Source organism: Ovis aries, chromosome X (assembly GCF_016772045.2).
Source record: "Ovis aries strain OAR_USU_Benz2616 breed Rambouillet chromosome X, ARS-UI_Ramb_v3.0, whole genome shotgun sequence".
Classification (NCBI taxonomy): Eukaryota; Metazoa; Chordata; class Mammalia; order Artiodactyla; family Bovidae; genus Ovis; species Ovis aries.
This window is the reverse complement of record NC_056080.1, coordinates 76,474,693-76,489,347: the sequence shown is the minus strand read 5'-3', so window position 1 is coordinate 76,489,347 and position 14,655 is coordinate 76,474,693. Positions and strand designations below refer to the sequence as shown.

The 14,655-nt window shown below is 36.8% G+C and overlaps 1 non-coding gene across 1 annotated transcript; it reads left to right on the top strand.

The window, feature by feature from the left end:
• Positions 1–456: 456 nt before the first annotated feature.
• Positions 457–563, top strand: LOC114111854 (U6 spliceosomal RNA). Its single transcript, XR_003587588.1, has one exon. It is a non-coding gene; the product is annotated as a U6 spliceosomal RNA (small nuclear RNA).
• The last annotated feature ends 14,092 nt before the right edge of the window (positions 564–14,655 follow it).

The window sequence follows — 14,655 nt, the reverse complement described above, 5'->3', positions numbered from 1 at the left end:
TGGGTCGTTAACATATGGATGTGCACACACAAACCTACACATACATGCTCAGTAAGAAAGATCCAAAAATAAAAATTTCCACATTGGTGCTATTCTTGGACAAAAGTTCATGGAATGGGAGCAGCAGCTACACCAGCAGGTGTAAAAATAATTTTGATTTTGTTTGTTTTTGAAAAGAGTCCTAATGAGTGTTTGGTGTATTTTGCAACAGAAATAAGATCAATTTGGTAGTTTAGTTTTTAAATAGTCATAACCTCTCTGTAATATTCTTAATTTAAATTTTGTTAGCAACATATTAAAATCCATGGAGAATGAAATGGAGACCCACTCCAGTATTCTTGCCTGGAAAATCCAATGGACAGAGAAGCCTGGTGGGGTACAGTTCATGGAGTCACAAGAGTCAGATATGACTGAGCCACTGAATCACCACCATCAAGATATTAAAATACCTGTTGAGTGCTCGCTTCGGCAGCACATATACTAAAATTGGAACGATACAGAGAAGATTAGCATGGCCCCTGCGCAAGGATGACACGCAAATTCGTGAAGCGTTCCATATTTTTATATGTATGGAATTTAGGAAGATGGCAATGACGACCCTGTATGCAAGACAGGGAAAGAGACACAGATGTGTATAACGGACTTTTGGACTCAGAGGGAGAGGGAGAGGGTGGGATGATTTGGGAGAATGACATTCTAACATGTATACTATCATGTGAATTGAATCGCCAGTCTATGTCTGACGCAGGATGCAGCATGCTTGGGGCTGGTGCATGGGGATGACCCAGAAAGATGTTATGGGGAGGGAGGTGGGAGGGGGGTTCATGTTTGGGAATGCATGTAAGAATTAAAGATTGTAAAATTTAAAAAATAAAAAACTAAAAAAAAAAAATTAAAAAAAAATAAAATAAAATACCTGTTGAGAGCCTTGGAAGCTTAGGATAATCTTATAGACTTAGCACCAGCAGTTCTACAGTCTAGTGCTGTGAAAATTCAACCCCTGAATAAAAGAATGCATCACATCAATCTACACCGCACTTTATTTAAAGATACAGGTCAAGAAACATATATCACAAATATATTAAAATATAACCTCGAATGGTACACTGTTTGAAAATGTCACAGTAGATACTTAATAAATGAGACAGCATTCAACAATGGCCAGCAATTAATGGCAATCTGCATTTTGAAAAATGTAATATAATATCAATGTAAAATGCAACATATTTTACAATATCAGTGTACTTTACTGTCTTCCTTTTCTCTAAAAATAAAACCAAGTCAAATGCTTCACTTTCAAAAGGTGGAAAATTTTAATTCATGATAAATGCTAACATTGCATCAGCTCTTACTGATTTTCTTGAAGCTGTTTTTTTTGTTCTCCTCAAGTTAAAACAGGTTTGTTCTCTAATCACTGGTAATGAACAAAGTAAAAGAGAAATATGGAGTTATTTGCTTGAAAATATTGGACATAGTCATAACAAATTAATCACTTGGTTTGAGAGCTTGATGGATTTAAAGGTTTGAGAAGGTGCAATGCATAAAGGTGTTATCAAATTTTGACAAAAGTTGGTATTTCCAAATCAATATGCTATTTAATTTTTCTTCTTCATAGACTTTTGAATCCCTCCAAGTACTTTACATTTATTAGCATTAACTTTTATTGTACAGTACTGAAATGTTAGGTTTTAGGAATGAACTTTGGCCATTATAATTCTGCAACTTTAAAATTATCAAATTTATGTGTATTTATTTTCAACTGACTAGATGCATTTCTGGAGGAATTATAAAAATTAGTTGATATCCTCAAAATTCTTGGGCTCTGAAGGACAAATCAGTAATATTAGCAGTGGATATTTCTAACACTGTTTAATATTATATTAGCTATAGTTTTAAATGTAACTGCATTTTAACTTAGTTTTATTTTGAAGATGATCTCTTAATTTTATTATAATATGTGGAACAATTCCATTCACTGCTGCAATGAAAAAAATAAAATACTTAGGAATATATCTACCTAAAGAAACTAAACACCTATATATAGAAAACTATAAAACACTGGTGAAAGAAATCAAACAGGACACTAATAGATGGAGAAATATACCATGTTCATGAATCAGAAGAATCAGTATAGTGAAAATGAGTATACTACCCAAAGCAATTTATAGATTCAATGCAATCCCTATCAAGCTATCGACGGTATTTTTCACAGAGCTAGAACAAATAATTTCACAATTTGTATGGAAATACAAAAATCCTCGAATAGCCAAAGCGATTTTGAGAAAGAAGAATGGAGTTGGAGGAATCAACCTGCCTGGCTTCAGGCTCTACTACAAAGCCACAGTCATCAAGACAGTATAGTACTGGCATAAAGACAGAAATATAGATCAATGGAACAAAATAGAAGGCCCAGAGATAAATCCATGTACCTATGGACACCTTATATTTTACAAAGGAGGCAAGAATATACAATGGAGAAAAGACAATCTCTTTAACAACTGGTGCTGGGAAAACTGGTCTACGATTTGTAAAAGAATGAAACTAGAACATTTTCTAACACTATACACAACAATAAACTCAAAACAGATTAAAGATCTAAACGTAAGTCCAGAAACTATAAAACTCCTGGAGAAGAACATATGCAAAACACTCTCCGACATAGATCATAGCAGGATCTTCTATGACCCACCTCCCAGAATATTGGAAATAAAAGCAAAAATAAACAAATGGGACCTAATTAAAATTAAAAGCTTCTGCACAACAAAGGAAACTATAAGCAAGGTGTAAAGCCAGCCTTCAGAATGGGAGAAAATTATAGCAAATGAAGCAACTGACAAACAACTAATCTCAAAAATATACAAACAACTCATGCAGCTCAATTCCAGAAAAATAAATGACCCAATGAAAAAATGGGTCAAAGAACTAAATAGACATTTCTCCAAAGAAGACATACAAATGGCTGACAAACACATGAAAAGATGCTCAACATCACTCATTATTAGAGAAATGCAAATCAAAACCACAATGAGGTACCATTTCACTCCAGTCAGAATGGCTGCGATCCAAAAGTCGACAAGCAATAAATGCTGGAGAGGGTATGGAGACAGGCAAACCTCTTACACTGTTGGTGGGAATGCAAACTAGGACAGCCACTTTGGAGAACAGTGTGGAGATTCCTTAAAAAACTGGAAATATAACTGCCTTAGACCTAGCAATCCCACTGCTGGACATACACATGGAGGAAACCAGAATTGAAAGAGACACGAGTACCCTAATGTTCATGGCAGCACTGTTTATAATAGCCAGGACATGGAAGCAACCTAGATGTCCATCAGCAGATGAATGGATAAGAAAGCTGTGGTACATATACACAATGGAGTATTTATTACTCAGCCATTAAAAAGAATACATTTGATTCAGTTCTAATGAAGTGGATGAAACTGGAGCCTATTATACAGAGTGAAGTAAGCCAGAAAGAAAAACACCAATACAGTATACTAACAAAATATATATGGAACTTAGAAAGATGGTAATGATAACCCTCTATGCGAGACAGCAAAAGAGACACAGATGTATAGAACAGTCTTTTGGACTCGGTGAGAGAGGGCGAGGGTGGGATGATTTGGGAGAATGGCGTTGAAACGTATAATATCACATATGAAATGAATAGTCAGTCCAGGTTTGATGCATGATACTGGATGCTTGAGGCTGGTGCACTGGGAAGACCCAGAAAGATGGTATGGGGAGGGAGGAGTGAGGGACATTCAGGATGGGGAACACATGTATACTTGTGGTGGATTCATGTTGATGTATGGCAAAACCAATACAATACTGTAAAGTAATTAACCTCCAATTAAAATAAATAAATTTATACTAAAAAAATAAAACCTATATAGCCTGAAAAAAATGTGCATAAGAATAGAGAACATAACAGAGTTTTGCCAAGAAAATTCACTGGTCATAGCAAACACCCTCTTCCAACAACACAAGAGAGGACTCCACACATGGACATCACCAGAGGGTCAACACCGAAATCAGACTGATTATATTCCTTGCAACCAAAGATGGAGAAGCTCTATACAGTCAGCAAAAACAACACCAGGAGCTGACTGTGGCTCAGATCATGAACTCCTTATTACCAAATTCAGACTCAAATTGAAGAAAGATGGGAAAACTGCTAGACCATTCAGGTATGACCTAAATCAAATCCCTTATGATTATACAGTGGAAGTGAGAAATAGATTTAAGGGACTCGATCTGATCGGTAGAGTGCCTGATGAACTGTGGAATGAGGTTCGTAACATTGTACAGGGGACAGGGATCAGGACCATCCCCATGGGAAAAAAAATGCAAAAAAGCAAAATGGCTGTCTGGGGCGGCCTTAAAAATAGCTGTGAAAAGAAGAAAGGTGAAAAGCAAAGGAGAAAAGGAAAGATATAAGCATCTGAATGCAGAGTTCCAAAGAATAGCAAGAAGAGATAAGAAAGCTTTCTTCTGCGATCAATACAAAGAAATAGAAGAAAACAACAAAATGGGACAGACTAGAGATCTCTTCAAGAAAATTAGAGATACCAAGGGAACATTTCATGCAAAGATGGCCTCAGTAAAGGACAGAAATGGTATAGACCTAACAGAAGCAGAAAATATTAAGACGAGGTGGCAAGAATATACAGAAGAACTGTACAAAATCATCTTCATGACCCAGATAATCATGATGACGTGATCACTAATTTAGAGCCAGACATCTTGGAATGTGAAGTCAAGTGGGCCTTAGAAAGCATCACTGCGAACAAAGCTAGTGGAGGTGATGAAATTCCAGTTGAGCTGTTTCAAATCCTGAAAGATGATGCTGTGAAAGTGCTGCACTCAATATGCCAGCAAATTAGGAAAACTCAGCAGTGGCCACAGGACTGGAAAAGGTCAGTTTTCATTCCAATTCCAAAGAAAGGCAATGAAAAACAATGCTCAAACTACCGCACAATTGCACTCACCTCACATGCTAGTAAAATAATGCTCAAAATTCTCGAAGCCAGGCTTCAGCAATACGTGAACCGTGAACTCCCTGATGTTCTAGCTGGTTTTAGAAAAGGCAGAGGAACCAGAGATCAAATTGCCAACATCCACTGGATCATGGAAAAGCAAGAGAATTCCAGAAAAACATCTATTTCTGCTTTATTGACTATGCCAAAGCCTTTGACTGTGTGGATCACAATAAACTATGGAAAATTCTGAAAGAGATGGGAATACCAGACCACTTAACTTGCCTCTTGAGAAATCTGTATGCAGGTCAGGAAGCAACAGTTAGAACTGGACATGGAACGACAGACTGGTTCCAAATAGGAAAAGGATTATGTCAAGGCTGTATATTGTCACCTTGCTTATTTAACTTATATGCAAAGTACATGATGAGAAACGCTGGACTGAAAGAAGCACAAGCTGGAATCAAAATTGCTGGGAGAAATATCAATAACTTCAGATACGCAGATGATACCACCCTTGTGGTAGAAAGTGAAGAGGAGCTAAAAAGCCTCTGGATGAAAGTAAAAGAGGAGAGTGAAAAAGGTGACTTAAAGCTGAACATTCAGAAAACAAAGATCATGGTATCTGGTCCCATTACTTCATGGGAAATAGATGGGGAAACAGTGTCACTACAATATTGTAAAGTAATTAGCTTCCAATTAAAATAAATAAATTAATTAAAAGAAAATAGGTTTCAGAAGAGCAAAAAAAAAAACCACACCAGAATTACCTTCAAAATAATATCATTTTTAAAAACTACAGTTTTATTCTAATTTTTATTTTTCTGTTCTTTATTCTTTCACTTTTCACTAGTGAGGATCTCTAGTCTTGAATTATGGAAAAGGCATATGACTTTACACCCTATGACCTATTTAAAGCACTTTGCTATGTTTTGAATTTTCATTTCTAGAACACTTAAAGATGGAACTATAACATGCAATTAATTAGATTTTCTTACTAGTTAATGGATTTTAGAATGGATAGTGCACATTTTCTGTATTTGCTTTATCCTTAAATAGAGATACCACTTACATTAATTTACTGTTATATTAATCATCAAAAGCAATTCCCCTTGCTTCATTTTACTTTTGGTTAGATTTTTTTATAGTTATATATTTTAATATTATAACTGCTCTGATACTGTGGTTTTCTGAAGTGAAGTTTCACTACATGTATAAATCCTCAATTTTACTTTTTAATTATGGGCGTAATTTGTTCTCAGTTTAGTATTCAAAATAATTTTTAGTTGTTAGTCAAAATTCAGTGTTCTTAGGTTGTTCTTAAGATTAAAGTTATTTCATTTATCAGTTCTTTTTCTTTTTTTTCTTTTTTTACACTAAATGGTCACAATGCCCTGTTAGTTGGATGGTAGTAATTGTCCTACACACTATGGCTCAGTCTTGGTAAATTTTAAATTTAAATAACAGAAGAAGATCAAATCAATATAAAAATGAACAATTTTACTTTCTGTGATTTTTAAATTTATTGTTACTATCTAGTGCTATCTGTGCTTCCCTCGTGGCTCAGAGGTTAAAGCGTCTGCCTCCAATGTGAGAGACCCGGGTTTGATCCCTGGGTTGGGAAGATCCCCTGGAGCAGGAAATAGCAATCCAATCCAGTATTCTTGCCTGGAGAATCCCATGGACAGAGAAGCCTAGTAGCTTACAGTCCACGGGGTCACAAAGAGTTGGCCACGACTGAGCGACTTCACCTTAATCTAGTAAAAAGGAGATTAGAGCTATTAAAACTTTTAATAATAGATCATTTCAAAGATTTATGAACAAAGAGATATATAAATCTGTAGAGTTAGAAAAATTAATCTATTCACACTGAGAACACTTCATGCTTTTCTATCACCTTGGAAGGAAATGATATGGCTAATTAAGCTAACTATATTATTGTCTTTTAACCAACTATTCTTTCTGGTACAGAACAATATGCAGAAAAATTTTCATGTATTTTCTCCAACTTAGTGCCATTATTAATTTTAGCGCATAATTTTCTTATTTTAGAGGATATATTAAAATATAGAAGTATATATATAAATTTAGTCTATGTTTGGTAAGAGTGAGGGAGTTAAAAATGGCTTATTTTCTTCTTTCAACATTATGCATTTAGCATTGCAACTAATTTTTTTCATGAAAAACTCAGATTAATTTGGTGTTATATTTATGATAAAGTTTTCTTATTCAATATATTGTATACTCCTTACTATCATTTCTGTTGATTTCTGATGATTACTGACTGACTTTAGATATCTTCCTTGATATATGTAACCGTAAGATATGGTACAATCTTTGAATATAGATAATAACATATCACTGAAACATTTGCATTGCCCAGTTTTGAACTAACAATATTTAGCAGAATAAAAGTGATACTATAAGTAACTTTCTTTACAAATTTCATAATTATTTTCTTAGAATATATTTGTTTGATGCTTTATTTTAGTTTCATTCAATCTTTATTTTTCATATAAATTTATTTTAACTGGAGGCTAATTACTTCACAATATTGTATTGGTTTTGCTATACATCAGCATGAATTCGCCACAGGTGTGCACATGTTCCCCATCCTGAACCTCCCTCCCACCTCCCTCTCCATATCATCCCTCTGGGTCATCCCAGTGCACCAGCCCAGAGCATTCTGTATCATGCATCAAACCTGGACTGGCGATTCATTTCACATATGATATTATACATGTTTCAATACCATTCTCCAAAATCATCCCACCCTCGTCCTCTTCCACCAAGTCCAAAAGACTGTATTATTCATCTGTGTCTCTATTACTGTCTCACATACAGGGTTATCATTGCCATCTTTCTCAATTCTGTATATATTTTGTTAGTATACTGTATTGGTGTTTTTCTTTCTGGCTTACTTCACTCTGTATAATAGGCTCCAGTTTCATCCACTTCATTAGAACGGATTCAAATGTATTTTTTTAATGGCCGAGTAATACTCCATTGTGTATATGTACCACAGCTTTCTTATCCATTTGTCTCCAGATGGGCATCTAGGTTGCTTCCATGCCCTGGCTATTATAAACAGTGCTGCCATGAACATTAGGGTACTCGTGTCTCTTTCATTTCTGGTTTCCTCAGTGTGTATGCCCAGTAGTGGGATCACTGGTTCATATGGCAGTTCTATTTCCAGTTTTTCAAGGAATCTCCACACTGTTCTCCATAGTGGCTGTACTATTCTGCATTATCAGCAAAAGTGTAGGAGGATTGCCTTTTCTCCACACCCTCTCCAGCATTTATTGCTTGTCAACTTTTGGATCGCAGCCATTCTGACTGGCTTGAAATGGTACCTCATTGTGGTTTTGATTTGCATTTCTCTGATGATGAGTGATGTTGAGCATCTTTTCATGTGTTTGTCAGCCATTTGTATGTCTTCTTTGGAGAAATGTCTGTTTAGCTCTTTGGCCCTTTTTTTTTTTTTTTTCCTGGAATTGAGCTGTAGCAGTTGCTTGCATATTTTTGAGATTAATTCTTTGCCACTTGCTTCATTTGTTATCATTTTCTTCCATTCTGAGGCTGTTTTTTCACCTTGCTTATAGTTTTCTTTGCTATTCAGAAGCTTTTAATTTTAATTAGGTCCCATTTGTTTATTTTTGCTTTTATTTCCAATGTTCTGGGAGGTGGGTCATAGAGGATCCTGCTATGATTTATGTCAAGAGTGTTTTGGCTATGTTCTCCTCTAGGAGTTTTATAGGTTCTGGTCTTACATTTAGATCTTTAATCCATTTTGAGTTTATTTTTGTGTATGGTGTTAGAAAGTGTTCTAGTTTCATTCTTTTACAAGTGGTTGACCAGTTTCCCCAGCACCACTTGTTAAAGAGATTGTCTTTTCTCCATTGTATATTCTTGCCTCCTTTGTCAAAGATAAGGTGTCCATAAGTGTGTGGATTGATCTCTGGGCTTTCTATTTTGTTCCATTGATCTATATTTCTGTCTTTGTGCCAGTACCATACTGTCTTGATGACTGTGTCTTTGTAGTAGAGCCTGAAGTCAGGCAGGTTGATTCCTCCAGTTCCATTCTTCTTTCTCAAGATTGCTTTTTTTGTATTTCCATACAAATTGTGAAATTATTTGTTCTAGCTCTGAAAAATACCATTGGTAGCTTGATTGGGATTGTGTTGAATTTATAGATTTCTTTGGGTAGTATACTAATTTTCACTATATTGATTCTTCCAATCCATGAACATGGTATATTTCTCCATCTATTAATGTCCTCTTTGATTTCTTTCACCAGTGTTTTATAGTTTTCTATATGTAGGTCTTTTGTTTCTTGATGTAGATATGTTCCTAAGTATTTATTCTTTTCTTTGCAATGGTGAATGGAATTGTTTCCTTAACTTCTCTATTTTCTCATTATTAGTGTATAGGAATGCAAGGGATTTCAGTGTGTTGATTTTATATCCTGCAACTTTACTCTATTCATTGATCAGTTCTAGTAATTTTCTGGTAGAGTCTTTAGGGTTTTCTATTTAGAGAATCATGTCATCTGCAAACAGTGAGAGTTTTACTTATTCTTTTCCAATTTGGATTCTTTTTATTTCTTTTTCTGCTCTGATTGCTATGGCCAAAACTTCCAAAACTGTGTTGAATAGTAGTGGTGAATGTCGGCACTGTTTTTTATCTCATTTATTGCATTATTAATTATATATTGACTCTTTTTTATTTCTTCTAAGTCCTGGTTAAACCTTTCTTGCATCTTCTCCATCCTTATCTCCAGGCTATTTATCTGTGATTGCATTTTCTTTTTTTTTGATTGCATTTTGTTTTCAAGATTTTGGATCATTTTCACTATCATTATTCGGAATTCTTTATCATGTAGATATCCTATCTCGTCCTTTTTTTTTTTTTTTTTTGGTTTGGTGGGCATTTATCCTGTTCCTTTACCTGCTGGTTATTCCTTTGTCTCTTCATTATTTATATTGCTGTGTTTGCAGTGGCCTTTCTGTATTCTGGCAGTATGTGGAGTTCTCTTTATTGTGGGGTTTCCTCTCTGTGGGTGGGGTTGTATGGATGGCTTGTCAAGGTTTCCTGGTTAGGGAATCTTGTGTCGGTGTTTTGGTGGGTGGAGCTGGATTTCTTCTTTCTGGAGTTCAATGAAGTGTCCAGTAATGAGTTATGAGATGTCAAAGGGTTTGGAGTGACTTTGAACAGCCTGTATATTGAAGCTTAAGGCTGTGGTCTTGTGTAGCTGGGAAATTTGCATGGTATGTCTTGCTCTGGAACTTGTTGGCCCTTGGGTGGTGCTTGGTTTCAGTGTAGGTATGTGGGCATTTGATGGGCTCCTGTTGATTAGTGTTCCCTGGAGTCAGGAGTTCTCTGGTGTTCTCAGGATTTGGATTTAAGCCTCCTGCTTCTCGTTTTCAGTCTTATTTTTACAGTAGCCTCAAGACTTCCCCACCTATACAGCACTGTTGATAAAACATCTAGGTTAAAGATGAAAAGTTTCTCCACAGTGAGGGACACCCAGAGATGTTCACAGAGTTACATGGAGAATAGAAGAGGGAGGAGGGAGATAGAGGTGATCCAAATGAAATGAGGTGGAATCAAAAGAGGAGAGAGGAAGCTAGCCAGTAATCACTACCTTATGTGCACTCCACAGTCTGGACTTCTCAGAGATGTTCATGGAGTTATTCAGAGAAAAGAAGAGGGAGGAAGGAGACAGAGGTGGCCAGGAGAATAAAGGAGGGGAATCAAAAGGAGAGAGACAGATCCTGCCAGTAATCAGTTCCCTAAGTGTTCCATACAGCCCAGAACACTCAAAGAGATTCACAGAGTTGGGTAAAGAAGAGAAGGGGGAAGGAGGAGATAGAGGCGTCCTGGTGGAGAAAAAGAGTCCAAAGGGGGAGAGAGCAGTCAAGCCAGTAATCTCACTCACAAGTAAAAATGCATACTGAAGATTGGGTCCTTAAAGGTACAAAATTGACAACAAATATAAAAAAGCAAATATTAAAAATCTATAGTAGAGGTTGGATTTTCAAAGCTACAATATTAAAGAAAAAAGTCACTAAAATTATGAAATATATATATATATGAACTTTGCTTTAAAAAATGGGGTATCTCTCTCTTTTTGCAAAGTATTAGTAGGTTATAAAAAAGAAAATTAAATGAATAATAGAGGACTTAAAAATAAAAAAAATTAAAAATTAAAGAATGACAGTAAAAATAGTAAAAATATATCTAGAACTTTCTCTGGTATTGTTGTGGGCAGTGTGGGGTCAGTTCATTTTTGGATTGTTCCTTGAATCGGCTTATATTTCTCAGAATCTAGATGCCCCTTTCCTATGTAGCCGGTACTAAATAGAGGGTTTTGATCTATTGCACCTGTCATTTTCAAGGAGGTTCCCTCTGGTTTAGCTTCTTCTGGTTGCTGGTCTCCACAGTGTCTAATTTCCTCTCTGACACAAGGGGGCGGTGGTGAACACTTTTTTAAGGCTCACTTGTTCAGTGGTGCTGTGGGGGAGGGAGGAACACTGCAAAAAAAAATAACGCTGGCATATGCTTGCAGTGTCTTGGCCACACTGGGTTTGCCCCCGCTCACGGCATGTGTGCTTTCCGTGTCTACACTGCTTAGGCTCTAGGTTGCTCTACTGAGAACTGTCCGAGGCTGGCCCTGGGTTGTATGCACTTCCCAGATCTAAGCTGCTCAGGTTCAGATACTTGGGTAGTCCTCAGAGGTACATACTCGGTTGGGCCTGCGTTTTGTGTCCTTCCCAGGTCCAAGCAGCTCAGGTGACCAGGTGTTTGGCAAGCGCGGTCGCTGCAACTTATCACCACCCTCGCCCCTGCCACTCGGTTTTCTGGGTGTGCAACTGGTGCATCTTCTCAGGTGGATGTTGACCGTCCAGAATCCCAAGAGTTCTTGGTTAGCAATGAAGCCTGCTTGCAGTTTGGTAGATAGTGTCTCTCTGGGACTGTGATTGCCCCCTTCCTGCTCTGGCTGCCCTTGCCTGCCTGTCACCAGCAGGGGATGGCTGGTCTGCAGCCAGCTAGCTCTGCTCAATCCTTTGTTCTGTGAGCGGGCCTGATGGTGTCTTAGGTTAGGGCTTTTCAGGTAGCTCTAGTCAGTCCTTTGTTCTGTGAGTGGGCCTGGCGGTGTCTTAGGTTAGGGCTTTTTGTGTGGTAGCTATCCCACAGTCTGGTTTGCTATCTCAAGTTAGTTCCCTCAAATTGCCCTCAGGGCATTCAGGCCCAGTCCTTACTCTAAGCAATGCAGCCCATGCCTCCCTGCCCAGCCTCTGCTTGCTAGTGGTGGATGCAGACGTCTGCGCTGCTTCTCCACTGGGGGAGTTACTGTTGGACACATAATCTGTGAGGTTTAATTATTTATTTATTTTTTCCTCCTGGTTATGTTCCTCCTGGTTTTCTCTGTGGTTCCAAGGCTCACCACAACTCAGCAGTGAGAGTGTTTACTGGTGTTTGGAAACTTCTCTGTCTTTTGACTCTCTTCCCAGGTTGGAGCTCCATCCTTACCTCTTTTGTCTCTCTTTTTATCTTTTATATTTTTTCCTTCCTCCTTTTGAAGACAATGGGCTGCTTTTCTGGGTGCCTGATATCGTCCGCCAGCATTCAGAAGTTGTTTTGTGGAATTTACACAGTGTTCAAATGTTCTTTTGATGAATTTGTGGGGGAGAAAATGGTCTCCCCTTCCTATTCCTCTGCCATCTTAGGACTGCCCACTCTTACATATACTTTTTATATTTAAATTTTAAACCATTGACCACAACACCCAAAATTATATGAATCATGAATATGATGAACACTTACATGAACACTTACACAGAAGTTATATTTGTTGTTGTTCTTGATGGTACTGTGATGGTGTTTTGCTTTGTTTCAGTGACCAACTCTAATTGTATATCAGTGCTATATACAGTTGAGTGCAATGATTTTCTATTGTCTTTCTTATCATTTGCTATTAGGTAAATGTTAGTTCTTAGTAAGTCATTTTTCAGTTTCCACCTTACTCCTTTTGCACTCACAAAGGAATAGTTCTGTTTCATAATGTCAGTGTTACAAGAGAGCTTAGAGAGTAGACTTTCAGTTAAAGAGATGAACTGTTGGTTTGTTTGTTTTCTCAGGGTTTGGCAGTAACTGAAGTATGGCAGTCTATATTCCATTATTTCTGTGGTTTTGCTACCCCATGCAAGATTCAAGTTACTCAAATCTGAAATAGTACTGCAGCTTCTGGGTTGTAAGGAGTAGGAGAAATAAATCTTGCTACTTTTCCTTGTGAGGCCAAGGTCTTGGTTCAATAACCACAATAAACCAGCAGAGAGTAAAAAAAGGGAGGCTAGCCAGCCTCTTTACCTCTTTCCTTGAAAGCCAAATGGAACCTATGAGTAGGGAAAAATTTTCCCTCACATCACAGATTATCACCCCTTGTACTAGTTCAGATGGCAAAGCATCCAGCTGCAATGCAGGAGACCTGGATTCTACCCCTGGGTTGGGAAGTTTCCCTGGAAAAGGAAATGACAACTCCAGTATTCTTGCCTGGAGAATTCCATGGAGAGAGGAGCCTGGTGGGCTACAGTCCATGGTGTTGCAAAGAGTTGGACATGACTGAGCGACTAACACACACACACTGTGGTAAGGCACACAATAAGGGGTTAGGTGGTACCTATAATTAAATTGTCCTTGGTTTTGTAAAACAACAGCTATCATTATTTAGGAAAGTTGAAAATTTAAATGTACAAATTGAGTAGCGACCGATATGCTGTAAACCTTTGGACAAAATTTATATTATGTATAAATATAAAGTAATGAGATTATTTTACCCATGTAGTTTATGAGGTGAGTTTCATTATCTTATATAACTTATCTATCTAAAGAGAGTTAGGAAATAAACATTTTTGAAAATCAGATTTTATAGATAACTATGGTTGCATGATTTGAATACTATACTGATCACCTGGAACATTTAGTGGTCCTCTTTCTTCTGAGAAAGGCATCCTATTCAGTAATTTAGTAAAATATTTCACTAGTTTCTCACTTCTGTCTTGTTTGTTTGTTTGTTTTTTGCAAAACTGGGAATTGGGAAGAATGAGCAAAGTTAATTTCCTTAAAAGACATGTTTTAGCATGCAATATTTTAAGTATCCTGTGGTGCTGTTAGTGTTGTTTTACCTGTACCCATATTATTTACATCACAACCACATATACATTTACAGTTCTATAGTTTTGTCTCCTTGTATTTTTAAAGCTTCCAGTAAATATTTACAATTTTTCCAGATATGTGTCACAGAAATAAATATGTATGTTTAAATACTCTTGTTAGTGATTTTTCTTCATAGGTCATATCAGAAATGCATTGTATTCAGGAATCTTTTGCCAAGTCTTCTGGTTCCTTAACTTTCAGTTAATAAACTTCTTGGACATTAAGCTGGATTCATCCAGATAACTTGATAACTATGATATCACTTTCATTTGCCCATAAAAATATTCAAGAAAGCCTAAAGTTTGGAGGACTGAGATATTCAATATTATTTAGAGGTTAGTGGTTATTTTGTTTGGTGATGGATAGACACTATCTCTTTACTACTATATAAATAGAAATATAGGCTTGATGAAGTAAGTGTTTTACTCCTCCACAATTCATCCCTTCTAATCATATTATT